Source organism: Magnolia sinica, chromosome 15 (genome assembly GCF_029962835.1).
Source record: "Magnolia sinica isolate HGM2019 chromosome 15, MsV1, whole genome shotgun sequence".
Classification (NCBI taxonomy): domain Eukaryota; kingdom Viridiplantae; phylum Streptophyta; class Magnoliopsida; order Magnoliales; family Magnoliaceae; genus Magnolia; species Magnolia sinica.
In genome coordinates, this window is record NC_080587.1 from 57,187,973 (window position 1) to 57,203,392 (window position 15,420).

Consider the following 15,420-nt stretch of genomic DNA (forward strand, 5'->3'; position numbering starts at 1 on the left):
GAACATTGTTCGTCGGTGGCAGTCGGTGGCACTGAATTAACGTTGAATGCTTGCTAGACTGTTTTGAGCCTCTTCGATAACACCAAAGGTATCTTCGGTGGTACCAAAGGTGTTATTCGGTGGCACCTTCGTCCTACGACAGTGGATAGATTTTTCATGTTTTGTCCAATAAATCATTCAACAACTTGAGATATGCAAAAGCCAAGATTATATAGGATATAAAATGTGAACTTGGGATTGGCTTAGAATAGATGACCTATGTAGGTATTCCTATTTGGGTTAGGATCATCTATTTGTAAGGTCAAGATCGTAGAAGCAGTTCTCTGTCTTCATTGTGGCTTTGATGCTTCTGATCCAATTGCATCGTCAGTCTTCACTTGTCAAGAACTCATCCGACTACATGACACAACTAGTCATGTAATTGACAAACATGAGTGCAATGGTGGGTGCACTTACAATCTCCCCCTTTATCAATTATGTGACAAAAACAACCTAACCTACGACCATGTCATGGTCCATACCAATGACATACCAAAACAAAAAGAAATACATATCAAACATATAGATTTACAACTCAAAACTTGACATGTAATACAAAGTCATGATGCCCCCCTTAGTGTTTACCAAGAATAACTTGTAATAAAGGAAACGAACAATTTCTGTAAGAAATAACATTATTTTGGTAGGTAGGTTTCTTCTCCCCCTTTTTGTCAGTTATTGGCAAAGAGTTTACCAAGAAATATTCTAATAACCTATGAGAATTGATAATATAGAGGGTAAGAGAATAGAACAGTTAGATGATATAAGTTTAAAGATCTTCATTCGGAAAGTGAGATATATCATCATAAGCAGTCAAACCATATGTTAGGTAGAGGAAGGTAATCATAAAAGTAGTATCTAACATGAGCAGAATAGATAGTATCATAAATTCACCAAAATTACTACCCCAACCATAGGTAGAATGAACTAACATCCAAAAAGAAAACAAATAAGCCCTTAAAGGCATAAATATCTAAAAAGAAGATGTACTATGATTCAACAATAACATAGGAAAAATCATCTGGATAATCCACCCTCATATAGAGGGATATGAGAACGAGGAGTCAGAAGCAGTTCAGTGATGTGCTCCCCAGTATGTTGAAGAGCAACAAGACGCAGTTCAACCCCGGAGGTCAATTGTCACACTACCGGAGGCGATCTTCTATATTTGATAGTCCTTCAATAAGTTGAAAAGCTGGATCATTTTGGCTAAGAAGATGCCCAGTGCTAACTGATAATGAACTTGGAGTAGGCACTGGAGTGTGACAAGAGTCCCAGCCAGTGGCCATGGGAGTTTCTTGAACATCTTCTTCACTACTCCATTCTTGATGAGTTTTGACGATTTTTAACTAGAGTAAGTTTTTCTTGGTAAGATACACTACCGGATATATTATATCATGGGTAGGTGGCAGTGCAAGAAACTTGGAGAGTTTGCAGATGATACTTGGAAAGGGAAGACTTGTGTGGAGAATACCTTTGATAACTTAAATTAAATGTCTCTTGATTAGAGTGGGTAAACGTATGTCAGTTCTCTGATAGATATCACATAGGGTATTCAGAACAACTGGTGAGAGTATATCTCTAGAAACTTCACAGGGATATGCATTGGTACTCAGTATTTCGTGAAGCACTTTTGTAGTAGAGTCCAGATGCAATGAAGACAAGTAGTTTCTGTTGTTTCTGGACATCATTGACTCGACACATAGTGTTCTTGTCACTTCTTTCCAGACACATGGATCATTTAAACAATGATCAGTTGGTGATGTATGTGTGATTGGAAGATTCAAAATTTGTCCCGGCACCAAAGGAGTGATCTCCTTGGTTTAATTCATGTAATTGATGCTAATCGACGGAGGATCATCTTGAGTGTTATGACAGAATTTCAGAAATTGATAAACAAGGTCATATTGTATTTCTCCTCCTAGATAAAGGACATTATCCCACCCCATTGATCTTAGATAGATCTCTATCCCGTATGACTCTATGAGACTAGGTATGATAAATCGATCAAAGGTAAATTCTCTTGCCCTGGTATTAGAATGCGGATAAGGAGTATAGGGTCTGATTTTTCTAAATGAGGTTTCTCCTTTTGCATCTTTCTTTCCTTTATTCTTCACCATGTTGTACTGAAATCATATTTCAGAAATATTAAGCAACCATAAAGATATTCAATCAAGCCTATAATATGAGATTTCATATAACAGTAAATGTACATGGAATATTTTAGCAAAAATTTAAACCATTCATATTTGGTTTTAACAGTTGACAAAAATAAAGATTTTTAAGACATTTCACATCTACTCTTCTTTCACATATAATCCTTCTCTTTAGGAATTTAGCAGCAATTGGACTTGCAGAGTTAGGATTTGAAAAGGATGAAGGTCTAGACAATTGGTTAGAAGATCGTCCTCACTTTAGAACACAAAGTTTTTGCCTAGATCTGGTTGAGTCTTCTCTGTCATGCTTCTTCTCAGATCTGTCTTCTCCAGGCGGCGATGACTCCATTTAGGGAAATGAAGAGGAATGATAAAGACCTATCAAGAGGAGATGAACCAAAGGCAAGTGATCCTAGTTTTTAAGATGTAAGAAAAAAATCACTAGGGAATATATGTCCCCATGCTGTGTCAAAATTGGATTCATCTGTGTCATCCCATGCTGCTGCCATAGCTTTTCCTTTTGATTTCTTGGATGGACATTCGATGTATATATATCCATACTTTTGGAAATTATAGCATTGGAGTTCTTTGGACTTCCTAAAGGTTTTACTTATTTGACATTTGTGGTCCAGTTGAACTCCTTTATTATTGTATGGTCTCCCACAATTTTTGTTGAAGAATTTTTTGAACCATTGGGCCAACACCGCTACTTCCTTATCATCATCTTCATCCTTATTTTCTTCTTCCTTAATTTCATTAATGTTTTTGGCAATTTTGAGTGCATTATTTTTGGTCTTTGTAGAAGGTTTGAAATGTAGTTCAAAGGTTTGCAGGGAACTTATCAGATCTTCTACTTTCATTTCTTCTATATTCCTACACTTTTATATAGTAGTGACCTTGGAGTTAAAATGTTCCGGCAGGGATCTCAGAATTTTTCTATATATTTTAGCTACCGGAATTCTTTCTCCAAGTCCACCCATGGAGTTACATATGCCATTTAGTCTTGTGAAAAACTCCATGAACGTCTTAACTTCTTCCATCTTTATATGTTCAAATTAAGATGTTAGAAGTTGATGCCTTGACATTTTTACCGTATTAGCTCCTTCATGGATAGTTTTTAATAACTCCCATGTTGCCTTAAAGTTTGTACACATACTTATCTGATGAAATACTTCCTGTGAAACTCCGCAGCAAATTGCATTCATGACTTTGGCTTCACACATCCTCATCTCTTTGTCATACTGTGTCCATTTGGCCTTTGGTTTTGGTTTGGTGATTGTTGTGCTATCCTCGAGAATAATTTGTTCTGTTGGTGCGATATAACCATTTTCAACAATCTCTCATACATCATCATCTAAAGCCTGAAGGAAATATATTATTTTGGCCTTTCGGTATGCATAGTTTGTACCATTAAAGATGTGTGGTCGTGAGACAGATGGTCCCTCTCCTTTGCTCATAATTCTTTCTTCAATCAAGATCTTCGTCTAGGTTGTTAAACCATTTTCAAAGGAACCCTCTCTGATACCAATTGAAATTGCAGTTTACACCGCTAATGCTAAAGAATGAATATGAGGCAATGTCCTAGTGGGGGATGAATAGGACTTTCAAATAATTTTCCTATTTAAAAATCCTAAATGCCTAACTTAAATAAGTATTCACTTTTAAGCAAGTAAGGCAATATAACTCTAACGACTTCCAAGCCAGTTAGAGGATCCAATCTCAAAGGCTATTAAAGATATGCAGATATAATAACTAGCCTAGTGTTGTGCACTTGTGTATTAAATGTGCTTCCTATCAATGAATAGCATTCATTCAATCATGTATATAAAATTAAACATTCAAACATATAAGCATGATTAAACAGATGCACAAATGAACATTCCAAACACAAGCATTTATAGTGGTTCAGCTACGTGCCTGCTCCACTCGCAGCATCCACGCTCAATCCCAGAGTGCACTGGATTATACTATTAATGGTTTTAAACAGGTTCACTAATAGCCTTTATAGTCTTACAATAAGGACACACCTTTAGGCCCACTGGCCAAGATCCCACACTAGGAACCCACCATTTAAGCCCACCGGCTAAGGTCCCACACAAGGCACCTGCGTTTAAGCCCACCGGCCAAGGTCCCATACAAGGCACCTACTATTTAGGCTCGTCGGCCAAGATCCCACACAAGGCACCTGTGTTTAGGCTCACCGGCCAAGGTCCCACACAAGGCACCTATTGTTTAAGTCCACCGGCCAAGGTCCCATGCAAGGCACCTACCTTTAGGCCCACTGGCCAAGGTCCCACACAAGGAACCTACACGAGTTTGTTGATGGTAAACTCTTAGTCTCAATCCTACACGAGGAAGGAAACTAAACTTTTGAACTCTTAAAATGACACTTGTTGAATTGAGTTCTCTCTTATAACTTGTCTTGGGTAGCTTCATCTTTACGCTTTCATGCTTGAATCAACTTCCCGGTGCTCTCTCGATTGTGTAGCTTGGATTTACCTGTTAGCTTAGCTTCACAATCTAGAACCTTACATAAGATATACCTAAAAAGGTGACTAAGGTTATGGGACTTGGTTGAAACTCTAATTAGGGTTATGAATGGATTTCCTAAGAGATTCAACTAATGGATACACTAGAGTATGGATGAGACTAAAGATATACTTATAAGTTTGGTCTCAATACTCTAGTGAAGGCTTGAGATCATGTTCTTTATAAGTAAGAGCTTTGAATGCTCATGAGTGATGAATCACGATGAAGGGAACATGAATCTCATGTGGATATAGTCTAGGATGAGAGATTTGAGTTTGAGACAACCTAGAGACTCTGAAATGCCTAAATCTATACTTTCTGTAAGTTTCTACAAGCCGCTTTTATAGGAAAAAACTTCCAACGGTTATAAAATGACTAGTTTACGGTGCTACCGAATTGACCTTCGGTACCACCAAACTTTCTTCGGTGGTACCGAATTATCTATCGGTAGTACTGAATTAAAATTTTCAAGTTGCTTACTGAACATAGTCCCTTTCAATGGCACCGAACATTGTTCGTCGATGGCAGTCGGTGGCACCGAATTAATGTTGAATGCTTGCTGGACTATTTTGAGCCTCTTCGGTAACACCAAAGGTATCTTCGGTGGTACCGAAGATGCTATTCGGTGGCACCTTCATCCTACCAACAGTGGACAGATTTTTCCTGTTTTGTCCAATAAATCATTCAACAACTTGAGATATGCAAAAGCTGAGACTATAGGATATAAAATGTGAACTTGGGTTTAACTTAGAATAGATGTCCTAAGTAGGTATTTTTATTTGAGTTGGGATCATCTATTTACAAGGTTAAGATCGTAGAAGTACTTCTTTGTCTTCAATGTGGTTTTGATGCTTCTGATCTAGTTACGTCGTCGGTCTTCACTTGTCAAGAACTCATCTGACTACATAACACAACTAGTCACCTAATTGACAAACATGAGTGCAAAGGTGGGTGCACTTACAACCCAAAGTTAAATAGATTCTTATACAAGACCTAGGCTCTTATATAGGGTCAAATTTACTAGACACAGGTATGTACATGTTAGCTTCCATTGGGATCATCCAGTGGGAGTATATATAAATCATTGGATTAAGACCTCTTGTGGTTGTTGGTTAGTCAATAGAAAACCAATTAAAATATCTTGTGGGAGCCACTGACATGGGTGTAAACATGTTCCTATGACAGAAGTGTACATGCATTAAGTCTTTATGTAGGCCTCCAATGAGAGTGTATGCTTGTAAAGATTAGAGGTGAACTTGATTTAAAACCTCCAATAGTAAATGCTGGTATATTCAAATGAGAATACGTCTATCGGGAGTGGAGTACAAAAACCGAACCAGTATATATACTTATGTTTATGATTGTCATTTGAGCGTAATTCTATTCATGCTTATATGTTTGATTAGTTAAATCATATGAATACTCGAATTGAGTTGTATGCTAGGCATTTAACTTATAAGCACACAAAAGATGACATCTTTCCTATAGATTAGTTGCTTGATTGGTATATCATTTATAATCTATGTGATTGGACCCACTTTGGTTTGGAAGATTTAGTGGTAATTACCTTCTTAGTTTTGATTGGTAAATTGTTTAAGTAGGAAATCTAAATTTTTATTTGTATCATTTTAAATTGGTCTTAATCACCACCCTCTTGGACCTAGCCATAATTCTATAACTCCACCAAGCTTTCATACACTTCGTGGTAAACTATCCCACAATGCAATTTTAATTGGTATCAGAGCGAGTTGCTTTTCAAGGACTTAACCGTCTAGAGTAAGATTTGAAAAAGGAACTTTAAAATCATATTTAACAATAGAGTGAGTTGTGACATGGAAGGTTCATGTTTTGACTCTATACACAAAGGTAAAACTTTTAAAATTTAAAAGAAACCAGTTGTCACATTTGCAAGGGTTATGGTTATGCTTTCTCCTCATGTCTAAATGTATTGAAAATCTAAGGAAATGATATGGCAACAAAAAGAGATGAGTTTGAGGATTTTTAATTAAATTCTGAAAAATCCCATCATGATGGAGACCTTGGATCCATGCGCACCTTAATGGTCTCCAACACATCAACTCTCCTTCTAACTAGAGACATGAGAGAAGTCTCCAACCATAACACCTCGAATGAAGAAAACACATCCTTCTCCAATAGTGAAGAAGATGATAATGTTGGAGATGTTGACTTGCAAGAGTCTTATGACTAACTTCTCAAGAAAAAGTATGAAAATTATGAAGATGCTGGGTTTAGTAAAGGCTGAAAAGATCCAATTAGCTAACCAATTAGAACAAGTGGAATATGAAAATTCCTCTCTCGCATAAGAAATGAAAAATCTTAAGTTTAACATTGATGGGACTTTAGGGAGATGTTCGGGTCTTGAATTAGAACTTAATACAGTAAAATATGAAAATCAAGAACCAAAGCTTCAACTTAACCAACTTGAATCTTATCTTGTCAATGCTACAATTGCCCAAAATGAACATATAGGTAAATCTTTTGATGTGGGTAAATGTTTGGAAACAAGAGATGTATTAGAAACAATAGGAATATTTATGTTACAACCTTTATCCCGGTGGTGATCTAAAAGAACTCTATAGCTTCAGAGAGTAAATCTAAATCTTATTTCGTGTGCCATTCTCGTAAAGAAATATGTTAAATGCAGTTTCGATGTCAAATCAATAAAATCGGCAATCCACTTGAGTCCCGAACCGTATAGGTAATTTTTTTTTCAGACTGAGAAAATGACACACTCTAAGAAGAGTCTTCTTAGGCGATCACAAAAAAAAAAAAAAAGTTCACATCCCCTCCAGATATGAATATCCATATGAGGGAGTTGATGAAACAGGTTTTCCTTTTGAATGAAAGAACTAGATAAATCATTAGTCAGGGTAACCATTATAAGGGTAGGAAACAAAGAAGAATATCCCCTTCCGAACATAAATCTTTGAGTGGAGATGCAATTAGGAGAGTACAATCTAGGAAAAGAAATTTCTTTTCGAAAATTGATCGGGGTTCTAGGAAATTCACACCCATGTGGGTGGTGAAGAGGTATAGGTTATCCATAAAGATTTATGTGGGCTTAACTGCTAAATCTAAGAAATCAGGGCTCATTTTTTGAACAATTTATAGGTAAATTCAACGATTAGTCTTATTCTTTTTTATAGTTTAGCTTTAAAGTTGCTTAATTTTAAGTATAATGTATTTATTACTAGATCATAAGATTTATGGTCATTGTTATTTCAAATGATCATATATGTTTACTTTATATTTTTAAATGTTTATATTCACCATACGTTCCCTAGTTAGAATGTGCTTATTGGTAAATCCATGATTTATATAGCTTTCCATTTTCTATGTTTAATTGGTATATATATGAAATTGTCTCTTTGTCAAATACTGACAAAAAGGAGGAGAAAGATCAAGTCCCACCAAAACAGGTTGAATTCTGTTTTGTAGGTTTTGTTTGTTATTGCATTAAATTAATGGACATAGGGGAAGAAATCATTAGTTTACATGTCTTTATGTATTTGAGTTGTAAATCATTTATAATTGACATGTAAAAATTTTGAGTTGCTTTGTTTTGTCATTAGTATGGACCATGATAAGATTTATGTTAGGTTTTTGTCACATAATTGATAAATGAGGAGATTGTTAGTACACTTATTTCTATACCTGTTTTGTCAATCACGTAAGTTCGTATGTCATGTAGTCAGTTGAGTCCTTAGAAGTTAAGGACCAAAGACACAATAAAACATTAAACATCAAGGAGTGAAGATCACGTAAATGAGGTGCCTTGGTGACCTTGACCTTAGAACCAAAACAACAAGCCTTTGGACAATCTTCAACTTAATAGTGAAACCTTGATTAATCATCCATTATCCTTAGGAGCCCAATTGGAATATGATAAGTAAGGCTAAAAGAAGTGTAAAGTTGTTGTGAATGTACCTGTCCAAAACAACAGTTTTTGAGTGGTCCTTCAAAAGGGTGAATAGTACTATGCCAAATAAAAATGCAATGCAGAATATAAAAATAGATAGCTGAAATAAATAACAATCTCAATTACAATAGTATTGAGAGGTTGATACAAACGTTGTTCAAAGGACAACCTTACACCAAAAGCTAAGGCTTATGGTAGGACAACTTGATTTCTTGAACTCAGTAAGGATCAAAAACTCAAACCAAAGAAAGAAGCAATAGAAAGAAATCTAACTATTACAACATTCACCACATGTACACGAAATAGATACAAGCATTTAACACATATACATCATACAACATCCACCACAACTCCAAGAATTATACTAGTTCGGTGTGTACACCAACTGTTCACAAACAACCACACTTACTCCACTCCCAATAATCAGAACCCACGTGATATTGGCTTTCACTAAGAAAAAAGGTTATCCAAGGTTCACCTTAAAACCTTTACAGTTGTGTTTTTCAATTGGGCTTACACAATCAAAAATCCCACGCTGAGATTTTCTGGCTGATCTCAGTCAAAACCAAAAATATAGATTTTTTAGCTAATCTCACAAACCAAATCCATAACATATAAAATACTTATCTGAAGATTCTTCTTCGATGTAACCCGGTAGAACTGCTTCTTTGAAGACGAAGATGTTCAATGTTCAATCACACAAATGGAAGGGTTCTAAGTCTAAATGAATTTTAAATTAATTCAACATTAGGCTACTTTGATTCAATTTCTTCGATCTCAAAAGGGATAGATCAAAATTTCCTTTTATAAAATCAAATTTAAGTAGCAAGAGATCAAGAAATTATAAATAAAAAAAGCTATAAAAGAATCTTAAATTACTGTACAGTAGCTTCACAATCACAGGGACTTAACTCTCAGAATAGTGGCTTGATTTAGCTTAGAATGAATGAAAAAATTTGAGAAAATACCTCTATTTATATGCAGAAAAATGATTCCTTCGACTGGTCTAAGGTCTCCCTTGACTGGTCATGAGAACAACCAAATTTTAAAAATTCTGGCACGATCGAATAAAACCGACCCTCGACTGGTCAAGTGACACTTAACTACTCGAGTGGAGCTCAAAATAGTTGCTAAAGTTTGAGTCGAGCCCTGTTCGACTGGTCGAGCACTATTCCCACGACTGGTCGAGCACTATTCCCACGACTGGTCGAGAAGGGTACTCGATGGGTCGTGACCTTACTAGAAAATTCTGGAATTTCAAGTTATTTTCTGGACTGGTCGAGAAAAACCTTGAACTGGTCGAGCCAGAGCCTGGACTAGTTGAACATAGGCTAAGATTAGTTGAACCAAAGCCTATAATAAGTATATTAACCCATATAGAATATGTAATATGAATGACCTAATCCTAAGGTCTTTCTAGGGTCATATATACCTGAAAGTTGAACATTGTAACTTCAGTTGCTTCTAAATGATCTTATTTTTGAAGTTCTTGAAGCATAATCTTGTACACTTGAAATTCTTGAACATAATCTTGAACATTTGAAGTTCTTGAACTTGATATTAAACATGTAGTGCCTTTGAGCTAACATAAAGACTTGAAGTAGCACATGAACTAGGTCTTGAACTTGCACTTGAGCTAGCACTATGACTTGATCTTGAATTTGAGGTCGTCCTTGAACTTGAAGCAATACTCTATGACTTGAATGTAGCACATCTTCACTTGAAGGTGAACTTTCCATCACTTCAACTTGAAGGTGAACTTTCCATCACTTTATAGGTCCATCAATCCAAAGTGGTTTGTCACAACAAAATTTGACAACTAAGGGTGCTAAATATAGAATACAACACTTACAATCTCCCCCTTTGTCAAATTTGGGACAAAAACCAACTTGAAAGATCAACCTATACATACATAATGCACAAGCTCATAATTTTTCTTCATAAAGAAACTCCCCCTCAAATCTACTCCCCTCCGTTTGAGGTTGGTTACTTGTTGAAGAGTACTTGTATTAACAAATACACATATATCCAAAAAAAAAATGCACTTCTGTACTCCTCTACACCATACTACACTAATCAAACTTCCATAACCACAAAGCCTACAAAATTCTCCCCTTTTTTGTCACAACTTGATAAAGGAAGAAATTAATAGTAAACAGCCAAAAAAGATGTGATTATGATAATAGCAGTAGAATAAGAGTTAAAAAAATGTAAAGCAAGTAGAGTTTAATATGAAGATAGGATAAAAAGTGTCATAAAGTTAAGCATCAAAATATCAAGCAGTCATACAAGTCCAGCAAAATATAAAGTGATAATCCAAGTTATAGATGGCCAAAAATAAATAAAAAGACCACTAATCTAATCCAGAAGAAGACGAAGTTGGAATAGAAAGATCAATCTAACGGAGTCCTCTGGTAATGTGATGAAAATACTTGCGCATATATTTCATGGACGATTTTTTACTCTCATTCAAATTGTCTTGAGAAACTTTTAAGGCATCCACCTTCTCTTTTAAAGAGCGAAGACACTCATCAAACTACGGTGCCTGAAAATCAGGATCAACTTCGACATCGTTGGAATCAAGTTCATTAAATATATCTTCCATCATGGTCTTAGTTGGTAATGCATCTGCTTCACCAACTTCCTCTACTCCCACATCCATTTGGCCTGGATTCAGCTTAAGTTTCATCTTGTTTATGTTTAAGTTGTTGAAGGGGAGAACCACAGAGTAGCTTCACCAGGAGGCATGACCAGATTGCAGTGCACGACTAATGTACTCATCAAATAGGCGAAGGGAATATATCTGTGGCACGGGTGAAGACGAAATTGAATAATAATGTAGCATTTCAAAGATGGAAGATAGATGGGAATACCAAACACAATGGAATGCAAAAACAAACCATGAATGAAGTAACCTCGGCTTTGTTTCCAGAGCACAGATAGACATTTGTAATAAAAACTGCGATGCAGGACCCTATATTTGGGCAATATTTGATTGGCCCGAAACGCATTTCCATAACTCCATTCTGAGTCCATGTTACATAATTTACGAGTTACTAAACGTCTTTTCGATTCATTCATTCAATCGGCTAAAGTTGGTATTGGCATACCATCATCATTCACATTTACATCTAGTAAACTTGAAATTATGTACCTATTAACTTGAAAATTTCCTTCCCTAAAGGTAATTGTGAAAGTCAAATTTTCAAGTGATACGTCGCTCATACAAACAAACATACCCTGCGCAATGGAGCGGTATGCGGATTCGCCCCAATTCAAAATGTTTTCCCAACCTATAGCCGCTAGGATGGGAAGAAGTTGAAAATGAGCTAAATGATTCGAATTAACAGTATGCTCAATAATGATCTCTCGAGTATGAAAATCTCGCACATATTCGGGGTCTTCCTCGGGAGGTCGAAGGGTTCTCACCCTAAGAGGTGTAGACCGAGAAGAGCAAGTTTGAGTAGCTTTCTTCTTCATGCGACCTTCCATTGCAAGATACAAAGCAAGAAAAACAACAATGGAAGATGGGGTCTAGAGCAAATTAGATTTTGAGCAAAACCCCTTTACAAATCAAGAGAAAATCTCAAGTCTACACCAAAAACTAGCAAGATATGCAAATGGGAACCCAAATATGAAAGGAAATAAAAAAAAATGAAGCACTTACCAAGTAGTAATCGAAGGTGGGTTCGATGGGTCGGAGAAGGGCTGGATGAGAAAGAAGAGAAAATGGTGAAAAAAGTGATTTTTCTCTCTCACCAAGGACCTCCAACCGCGTAACTTGACCGATCGAGTACATGCTCGACCCATCAAGCCACAACTAGTCGAGAATGTGCTCGACCAGGTGTGCAATCACAAAAAAATATATATATATTTTATTCCAACTTTTGATTTATTTTACACCAATTATTTGCACAAAAATATAACAAATAAAACATGATAATACACAATGATAAACTCAATTAGAATTACACATACCAATATCCATTATCAATTTTGAAAATCGATTTCTGTTAAGAGGTTTAGTAAATAAGTCAGCAAGTTGATTTTCCGTTTGAATATATTCCAACGAAATAACTTTATCTTCAACTAAATCCCGAATATAGTGTTACCGAATGTCAATATGCTTTATACAAGAATGCTGGTGTGCTAGAGTTATCACAATACAAAATTATAGTATGTTGCGCAATATCATAATCATTGAGCATCCGTTTCATCCATACAAGCTGGGTACAAGCATTTCCGGCTGCAATGTATTCAACCTTAGTTGTAGATAATGATACGGAACTTTGTTTCTTGTTGTGTTAGGATACCAAACAATTTCCAACATAAAATCATCCACCACTGGTAGATTTTCTGTCATTTATGTTCCCAGCCCAGTCAGCATCCGTATAACCAGCTAATTGAACATTAGTATCACGTGGATACCAAAAACCTAGATTAGTCATACTTTTGACATATCTAATTATGCAATTGACAACAATTAGATGAGATTCCTTAGGATCTGATTAATATCTGGCACAGATACCTACACTAAATGCTATATCAGGATGACTTACAGTTAAGTATAGTAAACTACTAATCATATTACGATATAACCAAGGATCTATACTTTTACCCATTTCATCCTTTGACAACTTGAGAGTCGTACTCATAGGAGTATCAAATTTCTTACCATTTTCGAATCCAAATTTCTTAACCAGATTTAAGGTGTACTTGGTTTGAGAAATGAAGATACCATCATCTAGTTGCTTAACCTGTAACCCTAGAAAGTAGTTCAATTCTCCCACCATACTCATTTCGAATCTGAATTTCATCAGCTCTGCAAACTCAGTAGACAGGTTAGTGCAAGTAGAACCATAGATAATATCATCCATGTATATTTGTACTATTAATATGTATTCATTATATCTTTTAACCAAAAAAGTCTTATCAACACTCCCCATAATAAAATTATAACTTAATAAGAACTTAGTCAATTTTTCATACCATGCCTTAGGAGCTTGTTTTAACCCATAAAGTGCCTTTTTAAGGTGATACACATGATTAGAGTGTTTAGGGTCCTTAAAACCCTTAGGTTGTTCAACGTAGACCTCTTCATGCAGATCACCATTTAAGAATATATTTTTAACATCCATTTGATAAATTTTTAACTTTTTAAAGCATGCAATGGATATGAATAATCCAATGGATTCAAGAAGAGCTACTGGGGCAAAGGTGTCATCATAATCAACTCCTTCAATCTGAGTGTACCCTTGTACAACCAGTCTAGCCTTGTTTCTGATTATGTTCCCTAACTCATCAGATTTATTTTTAAAGATCCACTTGGTTCTAATTATATGTTTATTAGATGGTCTAGGAACCAAATATCACACATCATTTCTAATAAATTGATTCATTTCATCTTAAATGGCAACTATCTAATTTTCATCAATGAGTGTCTCTTTTACATTGACCGGCTTAATTTGAGAAGTAAAACATACATAATTACATATGTTTTCCAATTGTCTTCGAGTACGCACACCAGTGAGAGGGTTGCCTAGAATTTGATCAATAGGATAGTCTTTGACTGATCGTAGTTTAGTATTGATTTGACAAGATGAGGAGTCAGATTTTTCAATTATATTGACTTCATCATCTTCTGAACTAGCGGTTAGTGTATTCAGGTGGTCATCAATAACCACATTTATGGACTCCTGAATGACACCAGTTCTCTTATTGAGAACTCGATACGCTCGACTATTCAGAGCATACCCTAGGAATATCCTTTCATCACTCTTAGTGTCGAACTTCCCTAAATTTTTGGGGTCTCGTAAAATGTAGCACTTATTTCCAAAAACTCAAAAGTATTTAACTGCAAGTTTCTGGTTAAACCACAGTTCATAAGCTATTTTATCTTTTAATTTTCTGATGTAAACATGATTTATTATATAGAATGCAATGTTAACAGCTTTAGCCTATAAATTTTTAGGTAACTTCATGCTATTAAACATTACATTGGCCATCTCTTGTAACACTCTGTTTTTCCTTTCAACAACTCCATTTTGTTGAGGTGTCTTAGGAGCTGAAAACTCATGCAATATACCATAATCGCTATAGAACTTCTCAAAATTGCTATTTTTGAACTCCGATCCATGATCACTTCGGATCTTAGCAACATTCATTTCTTTTTCAGTTTGAACACGTTTAAGTATTCTTTTAACTTCATCAAGAGTTTCAGATTTTTCTCTCATAAATGTTACCCAAGAAAATATGGTAAAATCATCCACAATTACTAAGAAATACTTCTTACCACCTCTACTCTTTGTTCTAGTTGGTCCTACAAGATCCATGGGGAGAAGTTCAAGAGGTTTAAATGTAGCAAAGGAGTTCACTTTCTTGTGACTACTCCTTATTTGTTTTTCGATTTGACATGCGCCACGTATTTTATCCATTGTCTTCAATTTGGGTAGACCTCTAATAAGATCGTCTTTGCTTAGTCTATATAATTTCTAGTAATTTACATGTTCAAGGTGTTTGTGTCATAATTCGGTTTCATTGGTTTGGACCATGTAACAAGATAATTCAGACAAGTTAGAATCACTTATGATATAACAATTCTCAGATGTTCTACGACCATTCAATATCACACAAACTTTCTCATTTAAGATTTCGCATCCTTGATTAGTAAATTTAACTCTATGCTTGTCATCACATATTTGAGAAATACTCAAAAGATTGTGCTTAAGAATTTCTACAAATAAAATATTTTCAAAA